This window comes from Rhopalosiphum padi, chromosome 2, assembly GCF_020882245.1.
Source record: "Rhopalosiphum padi isolate XX-2018 chromosome 2, ASM2088224v1, whole genome shotgun sequence".
Taxonomy (NCBI): Eukaryota; Metazoa; Arthropoda; class Insecta; order Hemiptera; family Aphididae; genus Rhopalosiphum; species Rhopalosiphum padi.
Window position 1 is genome coordinate 41,702,289 of NC_083598.1, and position 12,895 is coordinate 41,715,183.

Consider the following 12,895-nt stretch of genomic DNA (forward strand, 5'->3'; position numbering starts at 1 on the left):
ATTCTGAATTTGTACTTGCATAATAAATAATGTGTACGATTCATGAAAAATAAACGAAATTAAACCGCTATTGGATAGGTTTTGGTAGTAAATAATCATAATATGTTGTTACGTTTTTATTAAAACTTATGAATTATAAAATAAACATAATAATAATAAATAATAGTTGCCATTAATTTAAAGCAATACTAAAATTTTGATATTTTATACAACCTAAATAAATGTTTTTAAAAAAATCATCGTGTTTAAAAATGTACATTAAAAATTGAATTAAAAAAGGAAGGTACCAATTGAAAAAAACCAGGAAATCGTTTAAATACCGGATCCATAATCAATGCATACGAATTAACTATGGAAGTGTATTTAGACCGCTAGAAAATTCCAAAAATCAAAACTCGAATAAATCTATCTATAATAAACCAAACGGTAATGTGTATTATAGAGGTATAAGCATGTTTGGCCAATCATATTGTAAACATATAAATACACACAATTAATTTTGTCCTATCCATTTATACTCCGCCGGAATCAGTCGTCCCGCGATTCACTATACCTAGCTGTATTATATCGCAGTGACTATAAACGCCGAAAAAGGTCGTTAGATTAGGTTCTTCCTTATCCCTTACACACGCACCACACGCGACAAAAGTATAATATCTCAGGAGAAGGGGCAGGAACGCGACTTTGACGGGGTGGACACGGGTGTGTGGGTGCGCGACACACACCCTTTAACCATCGCGTCGAACGAACATCGGTCAGGATGTTACCCTTCTCCTTCTCCCTCCACCCCACCACCCACATTACCTACCCCACTGGATTGCCACCCAACGGAAATCGTGCGCGTGAGTACGGCGGAGTAATGTTTTGAGAATAGCCGCTAGTCGTGTATTATTATTATTATTATTATTATTATTATTATTACTATATAGTCGGCAGTAGTTTGCGGACCACGTTTCAAACGGTACACAGTCGCGTCCCGGTCCTGATCCAGCGAGCCACGTTCCAGACTCACAGACGTCGGCTCTTTCACCGCCAATATATATTCTCTTATTACATGCAATATTATATTTGTGCACGGGTAAGTCGATTGCGTAATATGGTTCTCACATAATATTATTGTTCATCGATTTGTATTGTAGTATTGTATGATAATTATTATATAGGCATGATATGAATAGTATTATATGATATCGATGTTTGTTAATTATTATAATCACTAACGACTTACAACAAAATTATCTGCGATTACGTGTGCAGCGTTAGTAATTTTTTTTTTTCTATTACGAAATATTTTATTAACATTTTCAAAAAATACTACATAATATTATATAGCTTTATACAACACGATAATGTGATTTTAAATTTCTATTATTATTTAAAAATTTATAAATACATATTGAATAATAAACAAAAATATTTAATAATATAAAGAATAAACAAAAAAATATTAATTTTTTTTTAATTTATATAACATTAAAAACGATTAAAATGTTATGACACTAATATATCAGTCGGGTTTTTAATGAATAAAAATTTCAGATAGTATATTTTATAAAATAAATTCCGATTTTTAAGAAAATAATATTATTTAATATTTTTTTATTATTTTATTTGATCGTTTTAATTTTATTCTTTATTAATTTCGACTTTTTATATAAATGTCCAATCTTATCTGTGTTAATTTAATTACAATAGAAAATATAACTATCCATGTAAAAATATTATACAATAGTATGGATATAGGTATTTAACAATGAGTTTTATATCAATTACAATTGTTTACCCATCTTAATTTAAGTTAAAGTAAAATAAATATAAATAATTTAATGTGTTATCAACACATGTTTACAAAATTAGTGGTTAAAAATTATGAATTAGTACTAATATATATACTTATATGAGTTATTATATACATAATTTTAAAAACAGGTAAACATTATTTATATTTTATATTTAGAAACATTCTAATTATTATTTTAAAGACAAATTATGAATATAGTATTATGTGTCATAGTGTCATGTACATATTATATATTCGTATTTTTCCTTTATATCATATACACAGAATATAAAATTATTACTAGATTTTCAGGTAATATTATTTATACAAGAAGATTTGTTTTTATTAAAAGTTATAATAATAACATCAAACATCACGTAATAATTCACATTTACAAAACAATGTAACTCAAATTTTATATACAAGACTTACATTTAATAATGTAATATTAGGTATACGCTTTAATTATAGAAAATAGCATTATTTTACAGTTCATTAAATTATATTGTAATGTTTTACGTTTTAAACGACTCTTAACTCTAAAATACTAACCAATAAGTTAAAGTAATTAAATTAAATGTATCAACCTATTATTATACTAGGTATGATTTGTTTAACTTGTGATAAAATAAACTCGTATTGGTTCATTTATCAAACATATTAAATTTAGGTAAAAGCAGAAAAAACAAACAATAAATCTATATGTAGGTAATTCCACAGACAAATTTTTTCAAGTATTTGCTAGACATAATAAAATATAAATAAACTATAAATCCAAAATATGTATAAAATCGTTCTTTTTAAAAAAAAAAAAAAAAAAAACATTGACATTAATTCAGTTAAAAATATTACATCGGATACAGCTTTCGCTTATATTTTATAATATTCACATCATAAATTATAATACCCATTTCAACATTATTAAAATTTAAAATATACATATATACTTATACATTTTAATACTAAACTAAATAACAATTATTATTCTTTTTAATTAATATATGGGTGATTTCAGTCATTAATATTATTATTATTAAGTAATAAAATGGAGTTAAAAAAAAAATAATTTATATTTTTACAATTAAAATAATTTAGAATCAAAATAAAACTGTTATTATAACAAAAAATTTAAAAAAAAAAAGTGAAATCTTATCCATTTGAAAGACCGAATTAAAATATACTCAAACTAATAAATTTATTTTAATAAAATAATTTAGATACAATTTCATAAATTAATAATTTCATTAAATATATACCACAAAGAGAAAATGAATATATATATATATATATATATGTATAGATAGATGTTTATTTCATTTGTATGTATTTTTCTTTAATTAAGTTCATCCTATTTTAGCCAGAAACATTTACTTTAATGATATTTTACCCTGCAGTTAAATATCCAAAATAAATTCTCGCGGTAAAAATTTGAATTGTAAATTTCCATCAGTTTTTAATTATGATTAATGAAGTAAAACGTATGTTTAGTAATTATTATTCAGTTTCAATTTTAACTACAATAACATTTTATTGGTGGATATTTATCAAAAAGATAATATTATATCCATCACGTGAAAAAAAAATTGAAGAACAAAATAGGAAAATAACTAGTGTTTTATTTTTTCTAGGGACATTGTATAGGGAGCAAAGAATATATTATACAATGGTGCATCACTAAACATTTTTATTACAAGTAACATGTTTTTCTTTTTCACTTATATCTTACTGGGATTAATTTTCATCATAAAATAGATAATATTATACCTGTCATTAAAATATTATGAAGTCCGTAATCACTGATGGGTTTACCAGTGCAGTATACGCGGAATTAACTACTTCCGTCAATTAATTAGTCAAGTGATGCAAAATTGATTATATTATTTACAGGATATACGACTATTATTTCTACACGATATCTTCTTCTATACCTTTATGCTATAGATAAAATTAATCGCTTTCAATTTGTGTTTCAATTTAGGTTTTTGTTTAAAATAAAATATAAAAATTATTAAAAATTACCACACAGATAATTTATTTCATATGTATTTTGTACATCGATGGCCCATTAAATCGTATCTTAAAATGTACGATTCAAATAATATATACTCTTACATAACACTGAGTTAGATATTCAACACCCTTGAGACATGTTTTTAAATATTTAAATTTGACAGATATAGGTGACTCTCCTTGACAGGTGTCACTTATTTATATATAATATATATATATATAATGATAAACGTAGGCAATACTGATGTATCCATCAGTATATTGTATGCAAAGTTGTAAACGGTCACCCATTTTTTGATTATTTTTTTTTATATTATTATTTCAATTCATTCATTGTTCAATAAGTGATGTTCTGTGTTATATTTGATATGTTAATTTAATATTATTTGGTTATACAAAATAATATTATTAAAAATAAAAACCAAAAATAACTATATGTTTAAAGTTAACTTTGTTTTTAATTCTCGTAGTTTCAATTTAAAATTTACTACAATAGTTTATTATAAATAACAGGAAATATTTTTAAAAGATTAATAACAGAATTATTTTTGCAAAATATCAAATTTTAACTTAAAAAGTTATCAAATTTATTATCTCCGTATAATCGTGTGTATAACCTTAAGGTGAAAATTTACGCATCTTATTGTTATTTGAAAAGGTTAAAAATAAAAGGTTACTCATAAGTTAAACACATATAGCAATTTAAAAATATCATATATACATATGTACAATTTAGTTTTATAGAAATTATTCTAAAATTATTTATTAAGTTTTAATTTTGACGAAATTGTATAATTAAATAAAAAAAAATTATAATATTTGTTATTATATTGTAAATCAAAAATAACAAAAATATTAACAATGAAAACTTGAACATTTTTGTTATAACTTTTAAGCATACTATTATTTTTCATACACAATGCGATTTTCAATATATTTGAATATATTTTTAATATATTATACAACCATTTATTCACACCATTGTACGTAGACATATTATAATATATAGTTACATATTGTATTGACTTATAAGCTAATATTTAAAAAAAACTAATTATATAGTGTATAAGTTTTTATTATAAAAAGTTTAAATTATTGTGCTTATATAATAAAATAATAATTAATTTATAGTAACTTAAATATATTGAAAAATATCCCTAAAAATAGAGATCCGATCTCTGCGCAAAATCATGTTTTGCGTTATTTAAAAAAAATAAATACTATTTACATATTATATACACGTGATTTATTTTAATTGATTTAAAAAAATGTTAATAGAATTATTGTAATTTTAAGTATAAACAAAAGTCAAAACTATACGAGTAAATAGTATACATAAATAGTACTGACTATTAAATGGAATGATTTTTATTATAAAATATAAAATAAATACGAAACAATGCCCAATATTTAAACTATCTGCAGTAAATAAAATTAAAAATGTATATATAAACAAATAAAAAAAATATTTCTAGAATTGTAGATTGGATATATAATTTAACTATGTGTTTTTATTAAATTGAATATTGCAAAAATAACGATGTATGGAAAGACAAAACAAGCATATTACAAAGTATTTTATTTCGCTTGTAAAGAATTTAATTCTAAAGACTAAAAGTATTATATTGGATTAAAACTTCATGCGGATTTCAATTTTAATTTAATCTTTTTCATCATTCATTGGATCAGATTGAAAATAAATTAAATTTGTTAATGCATGATGTTTTTGGAAGATTTTAAAGGTAGTAAGTACCTAAGCTGTCAGCTGGCCCACACAATCTCTCTGATATATTTACCACCGATACCGATACACTGACAGTATATGTTCATCTATCTCATCATTCTGCATAGACTTTAATTTTTGCCGTCTTGACTTTTATTTCATTATCGCAAATATAAAACAGGTATAATTTTACAAGAAACACCGACCTAAACATTACACACAAAAGATGGTTTAAATTTAAATCCTATTTTCTGGGTACAATTTGTTTAAGTAATTCACAGGGAAGGGTATTATCAATAAATCGAAAATATGCCAAGTCAAATTAGGATATGATATTAGGTTTATAATCAAATATGTTTATGTTCTAAATAAAAGTTGTATCTGACACTGGACTGTATTTCACAACGACAAGTATTATGAAACTATACCAATATTTTAACTGATTTAAAAAAATAATACTTTTAACTGATGGGTAGTCGTTAAGAGCGTCCAAAATGTAAATACAATTTTTTTAGTATATTAATAATTATACATCGGCAATAATTTGGTCTACACACATTTACGCTTTCAATACATATTATTTTAATACAATTTGTTATTATAATTGATTATATTCTATGACAATATATAACTCCCAACAATATTAAATTTATAATATAAATAAAACTATTGTGAAAATTGAAAAAAAATTAATTTGGTTGTCTATAAGCCTTTAGTTAAATGTACATTAAACATTTATATACTAATGAATGTACGTATTTTAAAAATCTGCAATATTGTTAATACACTGCTTCAGTAATTGCACGGTTCTCTGGTTTTGACCTAAAAATAATCCTGTAATGAAAAAAACACATACAATTTTAAAACCAATTGATCAGTTTATAAACCCAATTTTTTTATATACGATAATATAACATGGGTGAATAGTAATAATAAACGATTATATAACAAATAAATAATCAATAATGAAATATATATATATATATATGTTACGCCGAATTCATGAAATTGCCGATTTCGTAAAATCAGCAACGTTGTCGCCAAATACGTGAAATCGGCAATTTGGCTACCAAATTCACGAAATCGGCAAATTTTGATTGCCGATTTCGTGAATTAGGCAGACTTTTTTCTGCCGATTGCATGAATTCGGTAACATATTATTATGACATAATTACAAACAGTGGATTATAAATAAACAATAATTGCACGCGTGCTGATCGGCATTACCACGCCGTAATCTTTATTACCTATGATGATAGATGCTATGATATGTACAAGCATTTTATCTTGGTCATAGAGGTCTTTTTATTGCACGTACATGTTGTCAACCCCACCCATTCAAAATTTTGACATTTTTTTCAAGTCAACACTTAGCAGTCATTTAGCAACAATTTGCAAGCATATTTTTACAATTTGCAAGCCTATTTTTTAATCGGAAAAAATAAAAAACTTAAGGTGGGGCTGGAGACACATTTCCCAGCCCCACCCATATCATTGAAATCATAATCAAATTTTTCTTGAACCATCATTTAGCAGCCAATTAGCAACGTTTGTTAGCTGGTAACTGGTATCAATATTTTTTGGTTAAAATAGGATATTATTTATGGAAATTAGTATTTTTTATTTATTTGGAATTTTTTAATCAATAAAGAATATTATTTTTTATGAATATAAACTATTAATATTACATTTAACATTCAATAACTTAACTTAACAAGATTTGTTAACTTAACTTTTTTAACTTTTGTTTAACTTTTAAACTATTTTTTATATACATATTATATTTATTATTACAATTTGATTTTATTATATTTCTGGCGTTTTATACATTTATTTAATTTAAATTATGTTTTATAATTTTTTAAGAAGGGTCTTGCCGATTTCACGCAATCGGCAGTATTATGCACTTTAAGTTGCCGATTTCACGTACTCGGTGACAACGTTGCTGATTTCATAAATTCGGCGTAACATATATATATATATATATAAGTAATTCGCAGAAAAATAGGCCATTGGAATAAATACAATTTTTAGAGTTAAAAAAAATTACATGTTATGAGCTTTTATAAATAATTATTTTGGATTACTTTGTGAATGAAAATAACGTACCGTGTATGTTTTTAAATTAATTTGTTTATAAGAAAAATATTTAGTAATGTATTCCTTATTTATTATGAAAGTATTTTTGGTATAACTCAATAATTAACACTTATGGTCATTGAAATTAATTATTATTTTTTTTTAACAATACAATTAAAACGGAATATTATGAATTATTATAGTTTAAGACGTTCAACTGTTTAAGTAACAATGATTATTATTTTTATATATTATCCTATAATATACGTATAACCACAACGTTTTATTTATTTATCAGTGAATGAACTGCACTCGGAATCAATTTTAGAACTCAATAATCCAACACTTTCAGATTTAAAATTGCAGCACAGTAATCTGATCCTTCAGCCTAAGTGGTATCTTCGACACGCAAAGTATATTCGGATTTTGTGTCTATTATTCTTTCTAGTGTCTATCAAAAGGCAGAGTGAGAAACGTGTCCTTGTTCCGAATTTTTTGAAATCAAGTAATTGAATATCAAATTTAACAACAAAATGTTTAAACAATAATATGTAAACAATAAAAAAATATTGTTTCGTAGAATATCTCTTTATTTAATAATATAATATATATGTATTGTATATACCATATGTGATGGTCTGTTAACGTTAAAGGTAACGCGAAATATTTCAAAGTAATGACCCTAGTATCATTTAGGTTTTTGTTTAGTGCGTAAAATAGTTAAAAATTTTATTTTTTTCAATTGTACCACTTTTTTGAGTTTAAAATCGAATTCAATTAATTTTTTTAAATAACTATGTCTTTTCTACCTCAAAAATTGACATATTATTAAGAGAGAGTTAAAGTTTTGATTTATATAAGTTATATTTATCGTTTTAACAATATAAAATAGACAATATGACAATGTTTCAGTGATTTTGTACTTATGACACCAATGACGTACACCACATCTGATCTTTCAAAAATACCATACAAATTGAATAGAAAAATTTTATAATATGGATTTTTGAAAAATACAACATGTATAAATTGAAAATAATTTTGCTATGCTGAGTAATATACGCTCCAAAATAAATAATGATACACATTTAAAATAGAAATCACACACTCATCCTGTATTAAAATATGTATATTAGTATAAATAATAAATACAACATATTTAAATATATTATGTTTCAGCGATAATAATTTATATTCATGATATATCCATTATCCGATACTAGAGGTTAAATTGACGTCATACTTCAGGTTATTTTTAGCGTTTATACCGAACATAATCAAATTGTATTTTTTTTTTATTCATATAATAATCAATTTTTAATATTACTGCCTCACTCAATTACACTATATAACCCATGAGAAGTTTATTTTATAATTTGTTGATACAGTAAATCATAATATTATATGCACACTTACCATAATAACATAAGATGTTTTTCCAGTAATAAAAACATTAAATGATTATAAAAAATTAAATAATTTCAAAAAGCCAATACACAATGTTTATACCTATAGTAGATATTATTATAATATAACTATGTCTACATAAGTCTATACATTTAAATTGAAATGATTTATTTTTATTTTGACATACATATTGTATACTTATATGAATGGTAGATCAAACATTTTCGATTGCGTTGAAAAACATGTTTATTTTTTCCTAATTCCAAATCATATATTATGTTTAAACTACCGCCGTGATTAAAAAATGAATAATGATATATAAAAAAATAATAATAATAATAATAATAATTACACGAGAAAAGTTGATTGTTATAGGGTTTTAATGATAAATAACGCACTATATATTTGATAACAAATAAAAACTGCCGTTATGGAAATCATTAATATTTCTCACTTCCTCGTACAAACAAAACATAATAATAATAATATATAATATATCGTATAACGTGTCGAAATATTAGTTTGGGTGTTATGCTCGTGACGCGTATAAACATCGTGCGGAATACACGTATTGTATAGGTATATATAAATAGGTTTTGATTGACACGGCAATGAGAAATCTGCAGTGTGGCGCGTAAGAGTTAGAACTAAGTATTAATTTATCAGAAAGGATATAATATACGTGTACACTGCAGCGTGTGCGTGTATGTGTGCGTGTATGTGTGTGTGTGTGCGTGTGTGTGTGTGCGTGTGTGTATATATATCTACGCGTCTTACGACCGCGATGGGGGTGGTTGAGATTTCTATAAGAGCTTTACTGCCATACACGGCGCGTATAATTTATTTGGCAATGGCATTCACCGAGACTTACCACTCGTACCTAGACCGCGATTGGCGCTCGTTGGCCTCGTTTTTAAAAGCCATTAATCCTCCAGTAGACCTCCCGCAAAACATCGAATCGCGGCCGTACCACATACACGCACACACACACACACACACACACACGCGCATACACACGACACGATAATATGTGGACCAGTGAAAATAAAATATTCTTCTCGATTTGTCTCATCAGAAATCTTTTTGCCGGCGTTCTTTTTCTTCTGGCTCGTCTACAGCCACCACAGCCCAACCATTACTTATACACGAAGACAGACGGCATATCGTGTGTGTGTATATATATATATATATAATATGTATATACCATAATTTATATTGTGTGTATTTTGCTAGTATATATTGTTATAATATATAAAGGCCGGGTCTACACATATTATATATATATATATATATTATCATACGTGAGGTCGTGAGAATAGTCGCAAGCGCGTATAACATATCACTTATCTCGCATTGTACTATATACACCGGTTAGTTCATCTATCACTCGGTCCGACGGACGATTTGACAATCATAAAAATTGTATTATCCACGTATAGTATAGGTATATGAACGTTGTGCGTACGTGGTTGTACAAAGGTCAATAAATTGGATTTATAAATGGAAATAAATATTGTACGCCGGGAAAATAGTGAAAATAGAAGTGGAGTTCATAAATTCACATCACAGAGCGATACTTTTAACGGTATAATGTCGACAAGTATTTGAATTACACCAGAAATAAACGTAACTATGTATCGTGATTTAAATTTTCATAGATAGTTTTTGTATTTTTTTTGGTTTTTGTGCATTTGTATTTCATATATAAGTAATAAAATTGATTTTTAACTTTGTGCACCAGTATACCTACCTCGCAAATTTTACTATATATTATATACTAATCTATAGTCTATACCTACTAAATAATTTTAACTTAGAAAATTAATTTGCATCAAATAATAATATCAAAAATAAAGGTTAACATCTAAAAATCAAAAGTTTTAACTAATATAACATAGGTAGTGCATTTCCACCAACAAATATTTTAATATAAGAGAGGAAACATTAAAAGCGTTTTAAAATGTTAGAGTTACTGCAGTGTATATTGCAGTGTATCATATAAGTTTCCATAAAAAACAATTTCAAAAAAGTCAGTCAACGATATTGTGAACAATCGGTGTTTAATATCAAAAGAAACTTCGTGTTTGAATAATTAACAAAAGACTCGTGTAAGTGTACCCACGACGGCGTGTAAGGGTCCAGGAATTCCAAGTAATATAAAAATGGTTTTACGAAAACATAGAGTAAATTTAATGTTAATATATTAAACCTAGTACTTATTATAGCCGAAGAATTTTTACAAATTTTAAAATTTTAATATTAATATTTTTTTTTTATGTATTTACTAAACCTATATTATTATTGACTTGTTAAATACTTAAATATTTAACTCAAGACTCTAATTAGATTTTTGATTTAAACATATCTAAATTTTCAAATGCCGTTTATCGTTTGCGCATCGTTCTATTTTTGGGTTAAGTTTATGTATCGTTAGTGCATCACTATTACGTATAGTTACGTAACTTACATCAAATTATCGTATACAGGTACATTATTTGTGTATCAGAGTATTTAACAATATAACTGGAAGAGATTAGGAGTACCCAAAAGAGCAAGTTGTTTACTAACTTTAAGCTTAAAATTTAGCGCTCGTAATATTAAATTTAAAAATATTGAGTACTTACAGATATTTCTGTTTAAAAATATAGACATATATTACGATAAGATTAAACAGCTGAAGTACACATAAGGGTGACTCTTAACCAACTCATTCATTTTCATATCAAAATATGTATATACATAATATATTATATTATTATAAAATATTATAATAGCTGCTACGTTACATACAGTGCACTTATTCAATAATATAAAAATCTATTTATTTGAAAATATGAGGTCCTCAAGAATACTTATAAAAGCTTAAAGTTCCAAAACTCAGAAATATAATAAATTCATAATGTTTGGATAAAATGGGGGTGATATGCTTGGTTAATCACTCTGTATATTATTACGATGTATGTATTAATTATACTAAAAAATATAACTTGGGTATTATTCAAATATTTAACGATTTCTCCTCGTTGATTCTTGTTATTTCGTATTACAATTCAAAACATACTGATTATTAATAGCCCATTAGCCTCCCTTGATAAATTCTAATTTTATTTCGAAATATAATTTTCTATATACAATGAAATTTTTAAAATCTATTTCAACCCAAAATCGTTTTGTTTACACCATTCATCATTTAATTAAAATTTAACACATCCAATGCAGTAAACTACTCGATGACGAGATCCTCTCAAAACCTATGCAATATATAGCAGAGTGGTTTTTTTTAAATTATAGGTATACTGCATGACGTACATATTATACATTGGTACATTACACATCAACTGGGCTCGTATGGTTTTAATTTTTAGCAATGATTTAACATCATCCCAATAACAGTGCAACTAAAGAACAATCTCCATATAATATACATTATACACTATACACATACTATGTTTTTTTTTATTCATTTCATTAAATAACTTAGAAAAATATTATTATAGTGTCATACAATATTAGTGATTATTATTTTTATTTTATAATAACAGCTATGTTGTTACATAAATTATTTATTTTTAAATAGTTCATAAGTTTGATTATAAATTTTCATTTCATTATTTTTGTATTCTTTAATCTAGTTTTCCTACAACTTTTAACTTCGTACGTCATAGATATAGGTGGTACGTGTATAATCATAAGCGTAATCTGGATTTCAACGGGATGATGTAGTAGGCATTTATCTGTTTAGTTACTAAGAGTGCAATCATTTATTCTTGCCTGATATAAGTACTTTTAATCTCACTAAGTTCCCCTATGAATTTTTCCTAAGTTACGCCATTAGATACGTTTTTGTCTAACTATTGTAAATATACGAGTCGGCATTTTATGTTCTACTGATCTAT

At 25.4% G+C, this 12,895-nt stretch overlaps 1 protein-coding gene across 1 annotated transcript in view; it reads left to right on the plus strand.

The window, feature by feature from the left end:
- The first annotated feature begins 946 nt into the window (after nucleotides 1–946).
- Nucleotides 947–12,895, plus strand: part of LOC132920418 (diacylglycerol kinase eta-like) — a 30,841-nt gene continuing 18,892 nt past the window's right edge. The window contains exon 1 of the mRNA XM_060982806.1: nucleotides 947–1,078. The gene's annotated coding sequence lies outside the window, so the exon portion shown is untranslated. The remainder of the gene's footprint in view (nucleotides 1,079–12,895) is intronic.